Below are 18,204 nucleotides of genomic sequence, written 5' to 3'. Positions count from 1 at the left end.
GCTTGCAGAATAATGATGTTGTGTCAACAGATGAGACAGATGAGGCAGTCCGGTCTTCTCGTAGTCACCTAACCTGAACATAAAGCCTGCAGATAACATGGCGGTTGTGAGCTGCAAGGCTGTAAATCATGTGACTCCACAAACTCTCAAAACCAGCATCATCCTCAAAGTTGTGTGTAAGTAGAGAATTCCCTGTATGCCGTGACATGGATATGCCTTGTAATACATGTTTTTATGATCTTATTCATTGAGGATATGATACATACTGTACTATAGGTTTCCATTTTGGCCAAAAAAGCTTATGCGTTTCACCTACAACTTTGTTGGCAATCTCAGTATCATCTACACAACTCACTGGCTTTAGTTGTCCCATGTCTCCTATCTAATCTTACCAACTCACCCATCGGATGACAGTTTCCTCTGACAGTCAGATCTGTCATTTGAGTAGATTCTAAATTGCAGCCGAACTGCAATCAGTGTCCCAACCTGCAGGTTGAAAAATTAAATACAAGTTACATGTTATTTACCAGTTGGCAATGTTTGACCAACCTCATCTCTTTAGTTTTATCTAGTATTTTTTCTGTACCACAGTTCTTTCCTTGGCTCTCCAGAGAAATCCTCTCCGTCTTTCTCCTGCTTTATGCCTGCCAGTAACCCTCCCGTACAGATCCACTGGTGGCCGGGCCGAAAGAACTGGTGGAAACATTGTCACCATCACCAACGTAAATTTTCCCCATCATCAAATGCTTAAGAAGAAAACTCACAAGAATGCAAGACACCGAGGAAGTGTTTCTACCGACAGCCCAAAATACTTGGGTGCATGGGGACTCAATGCTGCTCCTGTACTTGACCTTTGTGAAGTACTGCTTATGCTTACACTATATTGTTTGCAAGACTCTCCAAGAGTAAAAGTCCTTATAATGTTGTATCTCTCTTATTCTCTCCACAGGCCGCTCATGGTGTAAAGGTGACAATGTCCAACCTCACCGTGGCGGCTCTTCGAGAAGAGCATGGAATGACGTTGACCTGTGAGTAGGGATGTCGCGGACTGTTCGCCGGCGAACTTGTTCGCGCGAACATCGACTGTTCGCGCTCGCCGAATGTTCGCGAACGTCGTGCGACGTTCGCCATTTTGGGTTCGCCTTAGCTGGCGCTTATTTTTTAACTCTCACCCCAGACCAGCAGATACATGGCAGCCAATCAGGAAGCTCTCCCTCCTGGACCACCCCCACACCCCCTGGACCACTCCCCTTCCATATATAAACTGAAGCCCTGCAGCGTTTTTTCATTCTGCCTGTGTGTGCTTGGAAGAGCTAGTGTAGGGAGAGAGCTGTTAGTGATTTGAGGGACAGTTGATAGTAACTTTGCTGGCTAGTAATCTACTTGATACTGCTCTGTATTGTAGGGACAGAACTCTGCAGGGATTTGAGGGACATTTTAGGTTAGGTAGCTTTGCTGGCTAGTAATCTACCTTCTACTGCAGTGCTCTGTATGTAGCTGCTGTGGGCAGCTGTCCTGCTGCTGATCTCATCTGCTGACTGCTGTAATAACCCAATAGTCCTTGTAAGGACTGCTTTTATTTTATTTTTTGTTTTTTTTACTTTGCTACTGTAAGAGCCCAGTGCTATTAGTCTAGCTGTGTTGGGGAGTGGGACTGGTGTGCTGCTCCTCCTAGTAGTTCACCACCACCAGCACCAACCAGAGTCAAAATTGTTACAAAGTATCTTATTTGCACCTGTTAGCTGTTCTGAGCTCTCTGCCAAAAGCTAATTAAGTTAGAAACTGGTTTTTTTCTGGCTGTTCAGTGCAGAGAAAAGAGGGACTGGTGTGCTGCTCCTCCTAGTAGTTCACCACTACCAGCACCAACCAGAGTCAAAATTGTTACAAAGTATCTTATTTGCACCTGTTAGCTGTTCTGAGCTCTCTGCCAAAAGCTAATTAAGTTAGAAACTGGTTTTTTTCTGGCTGTTCAGTGCAGAGAAAAGAGGGACTGGTGTGCTGCTCCTCCTAGTAGTTCACCACTACCAGCACCAACCAGAGTCAAAATTGTTACAAAGTATCTTATTTGCACCTGTTAGCTGTTCTGAGCTCTCTGCCAAAAGCTAATTAAGTTAGAAACTGGTTTTTTTTCTGGCTGTTCAGTTCAGAGAAAAGAGGGACTGGTGTGCTGCTCCTCCTAGTAGTTCACCACTACCAGCACCAACCAGAGTCAAAATTGTTACAAAGTATCTTATTTGCACCTGTTAGCTGTTCTGAGCTCTCTGCCAAAAGCTAATTAAGTTAGAAACTGTTTTTTTTCTGGCTGTTCAGTTCAGAGAAAAGAGGGACTGATGTGCTGCTCCTCCTAGTAGTTCACCACTACCAGCACCAACCAGAGTCAAAATTGTTACAAAGTATCTTATTTGCACCTGTTAGCTGTTCTGAGCTCTCTGCCAAAAGCTAATTAAGTTAGAAACTGTTTTTTTTCTGGCTGTTCAGTGCAGAGAAAAGAGGGACTTTCCAGTACAAAAGAGGGACGGGGGTTGAGTAGTCAAAAGAGGGACAGTTGGGAGGTATGCAAGTGCCACCTAGCTGTGTGAGCTTTTTCACATTCTGTCTAAATAACAATAATAATGCTGTGTCCGTAAACATCACCTGAGTGATGTTTTTACAGCAGCAATAATATATTCCGTATCCACTAATGTATAAGTTGCCCTTGCAGGCATTGTTTGCCCAGTCTTTAACCAAGTGCCACCTAGCTGTGTGAGCTTTTTCACATTCCGTGTCCAGAAACATCACCTGAGTGACGTAGTGTGATTTCTGCCCTTTACAGCACAAAACGCAGCGCTGTGTCAACAATGTATTTTTCAGATACATTTTTGCCCTTGATCCCCCTCTGGCATGCCACTGTCCAGGTCGTTGCACCCTTTAAACAACTTTAAAATCATTTTTCTGGCCAGAAATGTCTTTTCTAGCTTTTAAAATTCACCTTCCCATTGAAGCCTATGGGGTTCGCGACGTTCGCGAACCGTTCGCATTTTTGACGCAAGTTCGCGAATATGTTCGCGAACATTTTTTCCGCCGTTCGCTACATCCCTACCTGTGAGACCTTTAATGAGTCCATTCTCTACTCCAAATCCAACAGCATTACCCTAAGTGTGCAATGTAGTTTTGGCTAATCTAGTGTTGTCCAGACAGGGATCCTGCATTATATTTGGAGTCATTCATTTAATATTAACATTTTCCAGCATAAATAACTCCATTAAGGCCATTAATAAAAATAGAACAGTCCCATGGTCACCTCTGTCTGCCTTAAAGGGATACTGTCATGAGAAAAAAATTCAAAATGAATCAGTTAATGCTGCTCCAGCAGAATTCTGCTCTGAAATCCATTTCTCAAAAGAGCAAACAGATTTTTTTTATATTCAATTTTGAAATCTGACATGGGGCTATACATATTGTCAATTTCCCAACTGCCCCAAGTCAGCCCCAAGCACTATTAACGGATTCATTTTGAATTTTTTTTTCCCCATGACAGTATCCCTTTAAGTAAAGTAGTCCTCAAGATGGAGATAATGAAGCAGATGGAGACAGTAGGACAAGATGGAGACAGTAGGACAAGAAGGAGACAGTAGAGTAGATGGAGACAGTAGGATTAGATGGCACCATTACAACAAGATGGAACCAGTAAATTAATATGGAGACAGTAGGGCAAGATAGAGACAGTAGAACAAGATGGAGACAGTAGAGCAAGAACAAGATGGAATCAGTAAATGAAGACAGAGGCAGAAAGGTAAGATGGTGACAGCAACACTTCATTTATATATATATTTATTTATATATAAGGGCAGTTGGGGTTTTGGGAGGTATATTTCAGGAAATACTAAAGAACCACAAGTCAGATATATATACTTTATATGAATAATTAGCCTTTAAAAGACAGTGTTGTCCCAACCTTCTCTTTGTTTGCACAATACAGTCAAATCACATGAAAATAACAGTTTGAATTTGGTCCACCAAATCCTAATGAGCCTTAAAAGAATTCTAGTATCCACGAGACTCCTGGACTGAGTCCCAGATCTGGGGGCATTACTCAACTTTTCATATACTCTCTTTTCTCCTGTAGTTCCTGCCATTGATGTGAATATAATGAGCAGCGCCAAGGAGTATCACCGAGCTGTGACCTGTGTCACTGGCAGCAGTAGGATTAGGGTGAAGGATGGAGAACAGTAAGTGATGGTAGAGCCACCAGCGAGTAGCAGGGATGTGTTATAACAAATATAAAAATCTCCTCCAACCTTCTTCATATCATTTACTGTATGCTGCCATGGGAGCCCAACATAATCAATAAGGGGGGCCTATACTTCAGGGTAATAAAATGGGTAATAAAATGTGGAAACAAGCTAAAACCAAACTTATAAGAACAGTGACCCTACAGAATTTATAGGTGCATTCTACTTTATGTAAATGTTCTTTCCACTCAGGCACCCATACAAAAGTGCCTGCTGAACTTCAGGAAGATTCATTGTGAAAACTGGGCTGCAAACTGGAAAATTAGATTAAATGTTGATAAATGCAGGTTATGCACTTTGGTAAAAATAATATAAATGCAAGTTATACACTAAATGGCAATGTGTTGGGAGTTTCCTTAAATGAGAAGGATCTGGGGTTTTTGTAGATAACACGTTGTCTAATTCTGGGCCGTGTCATTCTGTGGCTACTAAAGCAAATAAAGTTCTTGTATAAAAAAGGGCATTAACTCAAGGGATGAAACATAATTGTGTCTCTTTATAGGTCCCTGGTGAGGCCTCATCTGGAGTATGGGGGCAGTTTTGGACTCCAGTCCTTAAGAGGGATATAAATGAGCTGGAGAGAGTGCAGAGACTAAGTGCAACTAAACTGGTTAGAGGGAGGGAAGAGTTAAATTATGAGGGGAGACTGACAAGGTTGGGGTTGTTTTCTCTGGAAAAAAGGCGCTTGTGAGGGACATGATTAGACTTTACAAGTACATTAGAGGACATTATAGACAAATAGCAGGGGACCTTTTTACCCATAAAGAGAATCACGTACCAGAGGCCTCCCCTTCAGACTAGAAGAAAAGAAGTTCAATTTAAAGGAACAGAGTAGGGGGTTCATCACAGTGAGGACAGTGAGGTTGGGGAATGCACTGCCGGGTGATGTTGTGATGCTGATTCAGTTAATGACTATTATATAAGAGGGACTTGGATGATTTCTTGGACATGCAGAATGTCCAAGGCAATTGTGATACTAAAATCTATAGTTAGTGTATGGGTATATATAATTTTTGTGAGTGTATGGAGGGGTCAGTGTGTATATAGATGCTGGGTTTCATTTGGAAGGGTTGAACTTGATGGATTTTGGTCTTTTTTTCAACCTGATCTACAGTAACTATGTAAATATGATGCTATATATCAACCCACAGATTAAAAGCCCAAGATTTGGGTAGAAAACCTTCACTGTATGGGGGAATTTCCAGCTCCAGTCATGTCACACTGATAGCGGCATCTAAAGACAATGGAAGACGCGTGTCCTACGAGGCTGTTGGCAGTGACCTCAACGAGGCCTTCAACACCTTCTACAAGCTCAATATCCTCTATGAGTATCTGAATAAGCTTCCCTAACTAGGCACATCCATCACCCTCTCAGCATTCTGTGTATCTGAAACAGTTTTCACAAGCGTGTTAGTATTGTCCACTGACCTTATATCACGTGAAATTTGTTTAGTGTAAGCAGAAGCCTATTTGCTATCTTCATTACTCAAGTCCAACTTGAAGGCTGTTTGTGGGGAACCCTATTTAGCTGAACTTCTTTGACTTAGAACTATTTCTAATAAAACAACCACATATTAGATCTCAGAGTGGCCTTCAACTGAAAAAAAAACCCTGAAAAACCTCAGTGATTACCTGTGTGAAGACTAAAAAGCAAGAACACACGCAGTGATTGACATCATCAAGTGCTTCAGTAATGGAAGCTCATTTATGAAATGAGCCAATGTGTAAAGTATGAGTGAATGAGAAAGACGGAGGGATTATTAGAGCATGGATAAACACACAAGGGCAATAGATGCCTCTAAGACTTTCCTGGAATATTAATGACTAGCAGAGCACAATAATGGGTACTCTACCTAATGATTTCCAACAAGATTACAATGCTTATGTGCCATAGATAGAATATATAGCCAGATGTGCCCACGCTAGATGGGTTTAGCATCAAGATATGTTAAAAGGCTTAACAAAAATTATTTGATAGGATTATGGGGTCCCAGTTTGTTGCTTTATCAAATGTGGCTCCTCTGCGTCAGAGAGAAAAAAATCAGTTGGTCAATGTTTCACAACTTGCAAGAAATTCTCATGAATCCCATACAAACCCCTAACTATGCAACATGAAATAAATTAGTCTTACATATTATTTAATTATTGTTGTCTGATGCTGGAGGTATCTACCCACAGTTCCTCCTGAGTCTCTGGATGATCAGCCGATGTGGAACATGGAGCAGCCCTCATCCCAGTTCACCGCAGGGCCAACCCACCTCAAATCAACTACACAAGGAGCCTTTGGGGCAAGAAACTGATCAGAGGTGAGAAGAGAACTGATGAGGAGGAGACTGTTAGGAGAATGAATTATATTTCCAACTCTCTACAGCTCCATGTGTCTCTTAGAATTGGACAGAGAGCAAGAACCACTGAAATGATCAAATATAGGTATTTCTGTAGCCACTGAACCCTTTTTTTAAAATCAGGTAGCAGAGTGCACAAAATACATAACATTATCAGTAGTTATCATGGATAACAGTGGTGCTGAGTTACAGAACAAGAAGCAGGGTGTCAATGGTTGAATATACAGAACACTATTACAATTTTGCTTTATTACTCTGTGTTATTCTACACCTGCTCTAAATGATATCTGGTGATCCATGGGCCCCAGATTTTTTGGAATTTGGGGGGTCCAGGGCCCACTTGGGCTAGCACCTCAGGGGCCCTACACACCCCTGCCCCAACCACAACTCCCATGTGGGTACCTTGTTTTCTCTTCTTGCAGTAACAATCAGGGCAGGAGGGGGAGGTCAGATGGCAGCTCCTGGGCTTTCAGAGGGGAGAGGGTCTGGGTCGGGGGGGCCCAAAAGGTTTTATCCTGGTTTCCTGCCAGCCTAGTCTGACCCTGTTTCTTGGTATATATCAATTGCTTAAATGAAAAGTAAACCTTTAAAAAAAGTGAATGTAAAACTGATGAGGGGGTTATTCTAAGCACTTTTGCAATGTACATTCATTATTTATTTATTTTTTAATTCCAAGATATTAAGGGATACATGTACTGTTAAAGGATAAGTAAACCTTAAAAATAAGTGAATGTAAAATGGATGAGGGGGCTATTCTAAGCAGTTTTGCAATGTACATTCATTATTTATTTATTTTTAATTCCAAGATATTAAAGGATACATGTACTGTTACTATGAATGAATTGTGTTACAACAGCGCCACCTGCTGGTCATTTTCCCACCAGTCTGACCAGCAAGTAGTCAAGGAAGTTGTCAGGGCTCCTTTCCTAGCAGATAAATTAGAGCTCACTCAAATAGCTGATCCCAATACAAATAAAATCTAACAAAATAACTGCCTTTTGCACAAATCCTGCATGTAGAGAGACATGATGTCTGGTGAGTTTAATAGAGTGAGCTCTAATACATCTTCTAGGCAAAAGGAGCCCCCCTATAAGATATATTGTTCATCTGACATCCACCTCCTGAATTAAGACAGTATGAGGAGAAACTGAGATGCCGAGAGAGGAATATAAACTTGATTATGTCAAAAACGATGCAGAATATTTAATTGATTGTATTTAGAAAGTTTCTTATTTCAGTATGAGGAAGCTTATATTAAAGGGGTGGTTCACTTTTAAGGTAACTCTTAGTATGTCATAGAATGGCACATTTTAAGCAACTTTTAAATTGATTTTGATTATTTATTTTTTATAGTTTTACAGTTATGTGCCTTTTTCTTCTGACTCTTTGAAGCTTTCAAAAGGGGGTCACTGACCCCATCTAAAAAACAAATGCTCTGTAAGGCTACAAATGTATTGTTATTGTTACTTTTTATTCCTCCTCTTTCTATTCAGTCCTCTCCTATTCATATTCCAGTCTCTTATTCAAATCAGTGCATGGTTGCTAGTGGGGATTTGGATCCTAGTAACCAGACTGCTGAAATTACAAACTGGAGAACTGCTGAATAAAAAGCTAAATAAGTCAAAAACCAAAAATAATAAAAAATGAAAACCAATTGCAAATTCTCTCAGAATATCCCTCTCTACATCATACTAACAGTTAGCCATAGATCCCCTTTAAGGTATTGGTGTGCATAACTTCCAGTAGGTAATGGACTCGTGAATTCTCGGTGTAACATTGCTCGGCTTACAGGATCTACTTGTTTTTATAGTTTTATCTGTTAATTATTAGAATGTACTTAATAGTAAAATACTGTGTGAATGGTTCCTTAAGTTACATGTTTTAAAGATGCACAAAAATACAAAAAAATAAAAAAGGAGACATATGGTGATTTAGCCTCAAGGGGCTAAACAGAGAAATCTGTTGGTGGCCACATGAGACCCAGACCCTGCACAGATATTGTATCTGCTCGTACACGGCTCTTTCATTTACTCAGCACCAGATGTTTTAGCAAAGCCTGTATATATTGCATGGATTGTGTTTTACTTTCCCAGCTTCTTTCTCCTACATGGAAATGACCTGAGCTTCATACAACCTTCCCTTCAAACAACCACGCTGGGCCTCGCTCACTGCCATTAATAGCTTTCTGTATAGACTAGTAATCAGTGGCGTAACTAGATGTTGCTGGGCCCCACAGCAAATTAATTTTAGGGCCCCCAACATATCCAGTGTTTGTCCTGTTTTACCAATATATGTTCAAATTGCTCATCAATGAGAGCCTCATGGGGCCCCCTGTACCTCCTGGGCCCCCCTGCAGCCGCAGGGTCTGCTTCCTCTGTAGTTATGCCCCTGCTAGTAATGGATTTCTGGAACAAAAAATGATTTTCTGGGGCATAAAACAAGCTCATTCCATGACCAGTTGTTGAACCTGCTGACAACTGACGTCTGTCTGAAGGTGCTGGAAAGTCTACCTGGGAAGTCTACTTCATCAACAGCTGAAGGGCTACAGGGTGGTCACTTCTATTTTAAGCAGATTATGAATTCCTCCAAGTTTTTTGAGCCCTGGGGTTAGTTGATATGGGTTCATGTAATGTTTGGTATGGAGTAATGTTGGGGGAGGGTAAAAAAATGGACTTTAGACATTTTCCTAATAAAGACTACATCAATAAATCTTTTTAGGACCCCCTCCTACTGCAAATCATCTGTATTTGGAAAATACTGCATATCAAAACTTTATATCAGTTGTCCCATTTCGCCACACATAAGTAATTTGTCATTTTGCCTTTCACGTGTCTCTTCCTGGTCAACCTACCTCAGATCCTGCTTCGTCTCAGCAAATCCAGAGAAATAAGATTACATTGGCATTTGTCACACAATTATTATCCAAAGAGAAATAACATGGCACGTGATAAGGTGACATCCGTCATGCCTGAGTTGAGTCTCTGATTAGTAATTCAGAGTTAAATAACCTCTTTAACGCACCGCACATTGTTTTCTTGGGGTTTGGCAGATTAGGGGAGAGGGCCTGGCCCGGGAGGTCCCATGAGGGCTGGGGCCCTCTGTGTTTTTCTCCCCCCTAACAAGGCCCAAAGAAATACAAAAGTTGAACTGAAAAAGGACAAAAAAAACTCCAAGAAAATGAGTCTGCATTGCGGGTATAAATTAGGGATGCACTTAATCCACTATTTAACGATTAAGCCGAATCCCAAATCCTTTGTGAAAGATTTGTCCGCATATCGAACTGATTTCCGACCCTAATTTGCAAATGTAAATGAGGGGGAAAGAGAACCACGTGTGCAGAGGTTTGTGTGATGAAAACTCACGTGGTTTTTTTGGATTCAGATTCTGTTCGGACAGGTACTTGCATTTGGTGCATCCCTCATATAAGCAGTTAGGGTCAGACTGGGGGCCGGGGCCCACAGGGGCTGCTGTCCAGGGCCCCCTCCAGTCCCCTGGCCCCCACTGTTGCGGATGCCCGCATCGCCCCGCCCCCATCACGTCGGTGCTCCGCTGAGCAGGTGCGCGTTATGGCGCAATTTCACTAAGATTCGTTGTTGCGCCAGCGTCCGCTTCGCCGCACTTCACCAGGCGTATTTTCGCCAGCGATACGCAAATTCACTAAAACTAAAAAAGTTGCGCTCAGGGGAAGCGTAAGGTTGCGAAGTTGCGCTAGCGTTAATTCGCTAAGCAAAGCAAAGTTACGCTAGCGATGCTTAATTTGCATACGGCGCCAAATTGAAGTTACAATGGAGGAATATGTAGCAGCACTACACAAGCCTGGGAAACCTTCAAAACAGCAAATAAAATTGTTATTTTGCCCTACACATGTGCCCACTGTATAGTTAAGGTGCCATGAGTTAGGAAATGTAGGGGGAAGGAAGGGAGCCCCAAAAAATTTCGATCTTTTTCAGCCTTTTTTTGAAGCAATCCCTATCTACTCTATTGCACTTCGCCTGGTCTGAGGTGGCGAAGGAAGTCTTGGCGTAAAAGGTAGCGTTCAGAACAATTCGAGAGTCAGTGAATTTGCGTAATTACGCCCATTGCGCAAATTCGCCAGACGTAAGGGTGCGAAGTAATACTAGTGAATTTACGCCTGCGTCCGTTAGTGAATTGGCGAATTAACGAAAATGCGCTACGCTGACGCATTCACGCTAGCGTTAGGCGCTTCGTCGTTTAGTGAATTTGCCCCTGAGTTTTAAGCTGATTACAACAGGAAGGAGTGTGAAAACCACGCAAAAAGGAAGTAATGTGAAAAAGTTGTCAGGAGAAAGAAAGAGGCTGATGTTCTTCTGCTTAGGAATAAAATTAGAAACCTTTCTCACATCTTTCCTAAGCAGAAGAACATCAGCCTCTTTCTTTCTCCTGACAACTTCCTTGACTACTTGCTGGTCAGACTGGTGGGAAAATGACCAGCAGGTGGCGCTGTTGTAACAAAATTCATTCATAGTAACAGTACATGTATCCCTTAATATCTTGGAATTAAAAATAAATAAATAATAAATGTACATTACAAAAGTGCTTAGAATAGCCCCCTCATCAATTTTACATTCACTTATTCTTATGGTTTACTTATGCTTTAAGGGCTGAATACCAGGATCCAGGCAGATTAAGAATCTATGAGGCAAACGCGGCCTTTTCTGACTTATATGAGACTCCATATGGGGGGCGGGGGCACCTAATATAACTATATTGCTTTTTTTTTGGTGTCGGAAGTTTGATATTTTCCCCTTTATTTTGTATCCCAACATGTATATACTGTATATGCTGGGGGTTAATAGATCTATAATAAACTCTGCACATACTAGTACATTACCCCCAAAGAATTTTCTTTAATATCAAGAAACATCAGCGCGTTGCTCTTCATTACAGGCTGATCCTCAGGGGGGTCTTACAGCAATTTATCTCATCTTTCAACCTCTTTGGCTCTGACGGGTGGGAAGAAGGAGACAGATCATGTAAAAAAAGTTCCCTTTCTATAAAAAAGACACAAACTTGTATTACCGCTTATAAAGTTACCCGCAGACCACTTTTTGCCTCCCACGGTAAAGTGTCACATGAGACAAGGGTCTCACCTTGCTGTATGGCAGTTGCTCCTCTCCTGATCCTCAGTCAGTAGGATGCTGAGCAGTGATTGGTGAGTAGAGTGAAGGGTCTCCAGGTCTCAGATGTAATCAGTAACATCAGTGAGCTATGAAGAACGAATGATCTCCCCAACTTGTTTGGGGACTTGCACCTCCCTTATTGCACTGAAATTCTTAAAGGGTAAGTAAACCCTGTTGCGCTGCACAACCAGACTTTACTTGGTTGTTGTTGGACTACAAATCCAAGAATAATGTAACATATAATAAAGGTTGAGGCATGCTGGGAGCTGTAGTCCAGCAACATCATGGTGGTATTCTTAAAGCAATATTGCATTATAAAACTCTCTACAGCCAGCGACTGCTTTGGGTCAGGGCACACGTTTAGATTCGGGGACATTAGTTTCCCGGCGACAAATCTCCTCTTCTTCGTGGCAACTGTTTCCAAAGTTTCCGTATGAGGCAATTTCGGACGACCTCGGAAAACGAGTGCCATCCTGCTGGCAATTTACATTCTAGGCGGGAGGCAGTTCGGGGAGATTAGTCGCCCGAAGAAGCGGAGATTTGTCGCTGGCTGACTAGTATTCCTGAATCTAAGCGTGTGCCCTGACCCTAAAAATCCCTCCAATGAGAATCCCAGCTGATCTGTATCAATCTGGCTCCATGTTCTTGTTCTGCCACTGGAGTTGGAAGCGTTAAGCCCAGTTTCCCAGCACTGAACAAGTCTGTCCTTTATCCCCATGTCTCATTCCAGTGTCATATAATGAAGAAATAAATAATTCTCTCTATATGTAAGATAACAGCGAGATGCCTGACATGGGGCTGGGAATCAGCATTCTCATTGGTCACTTCTTTTGCATTTATAATGACGTTTTTGATCAGTAGAATTCTCATTGGTGAATTTTCTTGCATCTATAATTTTCCAACTTCTACAGAAAACTATGGGGCGGCATTACAGCTGGGTTTACATCCCCTTTAATATGCGTTCAGCAACTTTATTTGTGATTATAAATCCTATATTCATGTTAAACAAAAACCATCACTATATACAGGTTCTATAATTAGAGAAATGAAAGACAGAAGCAAACGATACCTCAAAACATCTGTATCACGCACACAGATATTGCTTTAGTGAAGGTTAAAGACAATAGACAGATATTTGCATAATATGCAAATAACCCCGCGTGAACAATACTCCTGTATAATATGTTTTAAAAGAATGGTGAAATAGCTTTTTATAAACATATATGTAATTATAGATAAAAGGGCACAACAGGGGCTTCTTTTTACATGATCTTACAGGTTTTATATAATAAAAAATAACGTTGCTACGTGTGTACTGAGAATCTTACGAGATTAAATAAAGCTCCTTCCTGAGGAATCTACAGGGATATTGTTACTCCTTTATACCCAGGCGATGTTACTGGGCTGATTGTATCTGAGACCTGGAGACCCTTCCACTTCATACAAATTACTGCTTGACGTCCTACTGATCCCGATCAGCCCCTCAATGTAAAATTGTGACCAGAATTTGGAGCAGAACTGGAAATTTAAAGGTGAACTCAACCCTCTAGTTTTCTAAATAAGATTTCTCTTAAAGGGACAAAGCCTGTGAGTTTAATTAATAAAAACGTTAAAGCTCAATATTTATTTATTCTGAAGTTGCCTCATTTCTCTTAAGATTTATTGGTGTTTTTACTGGTTCAGAGCCTGAAGGCTTGGCTCCCATTTAGGGTAAGATTTGGGGTGAGTGCTTATTTGTGCCCTGGAACTATAGCAGGGTGACACCCCAATGTTTCTATATATCTGTAACCTTGTTATGAGCTAAGGGGGCCCAGCCTGAAGGCCAGTTAGGGGGAGATTTGGGGTGAGTGTTTATTTGTGCCCTTGGTACCCCTGGAACTATAGCAGGGTGACACCCCAATGTTTCTAAATATCTGCAACCTTGTTATGAGCTAAGGGGGCCCAGTCTGAAGGCCAGTTAGGGGGAGATTTGGGGTGAGTTCTTATTTGTACCCTGGGTACCCCTGGAACTATAGCAGGGTGACTGTTACCCCAATGTTTCTATATATCTGTAACCTTGTTATGAGCTAAGGGGGCCCAGTCTGAAGGCCAGTTAGGGGGAGATTTGGGGTGAGTGCTTATTTGTACCCTGGGTACCCCTGGAACTATAGCAGGGTGACTATTACCCAATGTTTCTATATATCTGTAACCTTGTTATGAGCTAAGGGGGCCCAGTCTGAAGGCCAGTTAGGGGGAGATTTGGGGTGAGTGCTTATTTGTACCCTGGGTACCCCTGGAACTATAGCAGGGTGACTATTACCCCAATGTTTCTATATATCTGTAACCTTGTTATGAGCTAAGGGGGCCCAGTCTGAAGGTCAGTTAGGGGGAGATTTGGGGTGAGTGCTTATTTGTACCCTGTGTACCCCTGGAACTACAGCAGGGTGACACCCCAATGTTTCTATATATATGTAACCTTGTTATGAGCTAAGGGGGCCCAGTCTGAAGGTCAGTTAGGGGGAGATTTGGGGTGAGTGCTTATTTGTACCCTGGGTACCCCTGGAACTATAGCAGGGTGACACCCCAATGTTTCTATATATCTGTAACCTTGTTATGAGCTAAGGGGGCCCAGTCTGAAGGTCAGTTAGGGGGAGATTTGGGGTGAGTGCTTATTTGTACCCTGGGTACCCCTGGAACTATAGCAGGGTGACACCCCAATGTTTCTATATATCTGTAACCTTGTTATGAGCTAAGGGGCCCAGTCTGAAGGTCAGTTAGGGGGAGATTTGGGGTGAGTGATTATTTGTACCCTGGGTACCCCTGGAACTATAGCAGGGTGACTGTTACCCCAATGTTTCTATATATCTGTAACCTTGTTATGAGCTAAGGGGGCCCAGTCTGAAGGTCAGTTAGGGGGAGATTTGGGGTGAGTGTTTATTTGTGCCCTGGGTACCCCTGGAACTATAGCAGGGTGACTGTTACCCCAATGAAAAATAACTGAACAGCGAACAGAGTAAGACATGACTTTCTAAAGCATCTTTATTGGTTTATTCCCGTGAGCATCAATACATTTCTTATTAAATAAAAGAGCTTATTGTTATTGAAACAACACAACATTCCCAACACCCACAATAGGAAATTGCCTTAAAATCAAATTCACTGAAACACCTCTACATATAAATTAAATAGAATGCTTTAATAAATAGAATAACCCACAATAACATAGAAAATCCAACTTTGTAACAAATTGTTCTACTCTTAAACTGATCTGATGCACTGTATCAATCCCATTCATGATAACATGGTTCATAAAATTCTAACTTCAGTCTTAATTCTAAACTGTATCAAAACATTTGTAATTGCCCCTCCATTGACCTCAATCGTTATCTTCTTGGTCCCCAGAAAAAGTGCCTGATCTACATCATGTTCACCTGCAGGTCCAGACAATGATCATTCAAGTCAATAGAGGGGCAATGCTGCTTGCTGTAAGTCAGACCAATATGGTCTATAGAATAATGTACCCCCTAGTGTAATCTATAAGGAGATGAGGTCACGGAGCTGACCACTGACCCCTAATCTCCTCCTATTTTAAAACCAAGGGGCACGTTATTTCTTATAATACTCAAACGCCAACGAGTCACAAGTGACATCACCAGCTGAAACCAATGACATCACTAAGTGCCTAGTAACAGGTAAGTCATGGCTCTTGTGTATTATAAGGAGATCATTTCACAGAAATGGTAAGAAGGAGTCGTTAGGATTATAATGACACGGGCCGACTCTAATTACTGTGTCATGGACACGACTTGACCCGAGTCCCCCAGGGACCAATCCCTGACTTGGAAGGAGTCTGCTTCTATTGGAAGGTGCCCACAGCATGCCAGATCTATGCTGAGGTCACAGATACTGTAGTATCATTTAATGGGGTATGTAAACCCTCCAGTTTATGTTTCACTGGGCAAAGCTTATAAATTAATGCTTCATGCCAGCACATAGCTGACCTGGCACCTAAGGTGGCACTTGCCCAACGTTATTAGTTCCTGTTTATAATAAGATTTTAAACTGGCCAGGTGTGAAAAGTAAGGAAATCCAGGATTCAGTTCCTGATTCGGATCAGGATTCGGTCTTTTTCAGCAGGATTCGTATTCTGCCAGGTCGAACCGAATCCTAATTTGCATATTCAAATTAGGGACGGGGAGGTAAATCTCGTGGCTTTTTGTCACAAAACAAGGAAGTAAAAAATGTTTTTCCCTTTCCACCCCTAATTTGCATATGCAAATTAGGATTTGGTTCGGTATTCGGCTGAATCTTTCGCCAAGGATTCGGGGGTACGGCCGAATCCAAAAAAGTGGATTCAGTGCGTCCCTAGTGAAAAGTATAATGCATTTACAATAGGCTCTCACCTCTGTGTTCCAAAACATGTTTATCTCTGGGGAGTGGCACCTACTTAAAGGGGTTGTTCACCTTTAAGTTAACTTTAAGTATGTTATAGAATGGCCAATTCTAAGCAACGTGTCAATTGGTCTTCATTATTTATTTTTAGTTGTTTTTTAATTATTTGCCTTCTTTGAAATCTTTCCAGCTTTCAAATGGGGGTCACTGACCCCATCTAAAAACAAATGCTCTGTAAGCCTACAAATGTATTGTTATTGTTACTTTTTATTCCTTCATCTTTCTATTCAGGCTTCTCCTATTCATATTCCAGTCTCGTATTCAAATCAATGCATGGTTGCTAGGGGTTATTTGGACCCTAGCAACCACATTGCTGAAATGACAAACTGGAGAGCTCACAAACCTCAAATAATAAAAAATTAAAACCAATTACAAATTGTCTCAGAATACTAAAAATGATTTTAAAGGTAAACAACCCCTTTAAAATTGGTGGTTTTTTTTCTATGTATACTAACGAATTTTTAAAAATGTTTTTTGATGGTCATTTAACCCCAATCAGCAAATAATGCAGTTTGAGCCTTTTCTGCTTTAAAAAGGTAACATAGAATATACAGTGTAGATTTTACTGCGGGTTTATAGTGCCATCTACAGGGTAATAGTACTTCCTACAATTTGCAATTGGTTTTCATTTTTTATTATTTGTGGTTTTTGACTTATTTAGCTTTTTATTCAGCAGTTCTCCAGTTTGTAATTTCAGCCATCTGGTTGCTAGGGTCCAAATTCCCCTAGCAACCATGCATTGATGTGAATAAGAGACTGGAATATGAATAGGAGAGGCCTGAATAGAAAGATGAGTAATAAAAAGTAACAATAACAATACATTTGTAGCCTTACAGAGTATTTGTTTTTTAGGTGGGGTCAGTGACCCCCATTTGAAAGCTGGAAAGAGTCATAATGGACAAGAAGGCTAATAATTCAACTACAACATTAAAAAAATAAATAATAACGGGCAATTGAAAAGTTGGCCATTCTATAACATACTAAAGGTCAACTTAAAGGTGAACCCACCCCTTTAAAAAGGATCTAATTAAGTTAAATTTCGCTAGAAACAATAACCCACACATACTGTGTAGCCGTGGTGGGAAAACGTCACATTCTGCCGAAAAGTGGAAAGGTTTTGGTGGGGGCAGAGTCTCGCAGCGTCAACAGTGAAAGGGAAGTAGTAAAGAGAAGAGGAAGTGGAAGTATGACTTTTAGCCGTGCCTAGTGTGGGGGAGGGGACGTCACCACCCATCAGCACCCGTCACTGCCCGTCTCTCATTCATGCTCATTATTAACTCTGTTTCTTATCATTTACAGTCTGCAATACCCACAGCATAAGTTCATGGGGAAGTAAGGAACCCCCCCCCACCCCAAATACTCGAAATAAAATTACATTTCATGGCAATATCCAATGAGGAAGATAAAGAGTGCCACGTTTAAAGGAGAAGGGAACACTAAAAATGAAGTACGCTTTATCAGAAAGGTCTATATAAATACACCAGTAATGCTGCTCTGAGTCCTCTGTAAAAAGAAGCAGCACATTTCTTTCCTTCTATTGTGTACTCATGGGCTTCTGTATCAGACTTCCTGTTTTCAGCTTAAACCTCCAGGGCTTGGGCTTGAGCATGCTCAGTTTGCTCCTCTCTCCCTCTCTCCTGCTGTAATCTGAGAACAGAGCTATGAGTGAGCAGGGAGAGACTCAGGCAGGAAGTGATGTCATACCAAGCTAATATGGCAGCTGCTATCCTAAACAAATATAGAGCTTCTAGAGCTGTTTACTCAGGTATGGTAAAGCATTCTGCAGAATAAATATAGTGTTACAGTTTGCACTATTGTGGCTCATCTATTGGAAATAAACTGCTCCTGTAGCTTTCCTTCTCCTTTAATGGCGTAAAATCAAACTAGACTGACTCAAGAGGGAACAACAAAAAATGTAAAAATAATGAAAATAAAAAAATTGGGAAACTTCTTTTTAAAAAAAATTGCCTTCAAAATGATGAAGTTCATGAAAAAATAGTAGATGAGAAATTTCGA

This window comes from Xenopus laevis, chromosome 7L, assembly GCF_017654675.1.
Source record: "Xenopus laevis strain J_2021 chromosome 7L, Xenopus_laevis_v10.1, whole genome shotgun sequence".
NCBI lineage: Eukaryota > Metazoa > Chordata > Amphibia > Anura > Pipidae > Xenopus > Xenopus laevis.
This window is presented reverse-complemented; position numbering follows the sequence as displayed.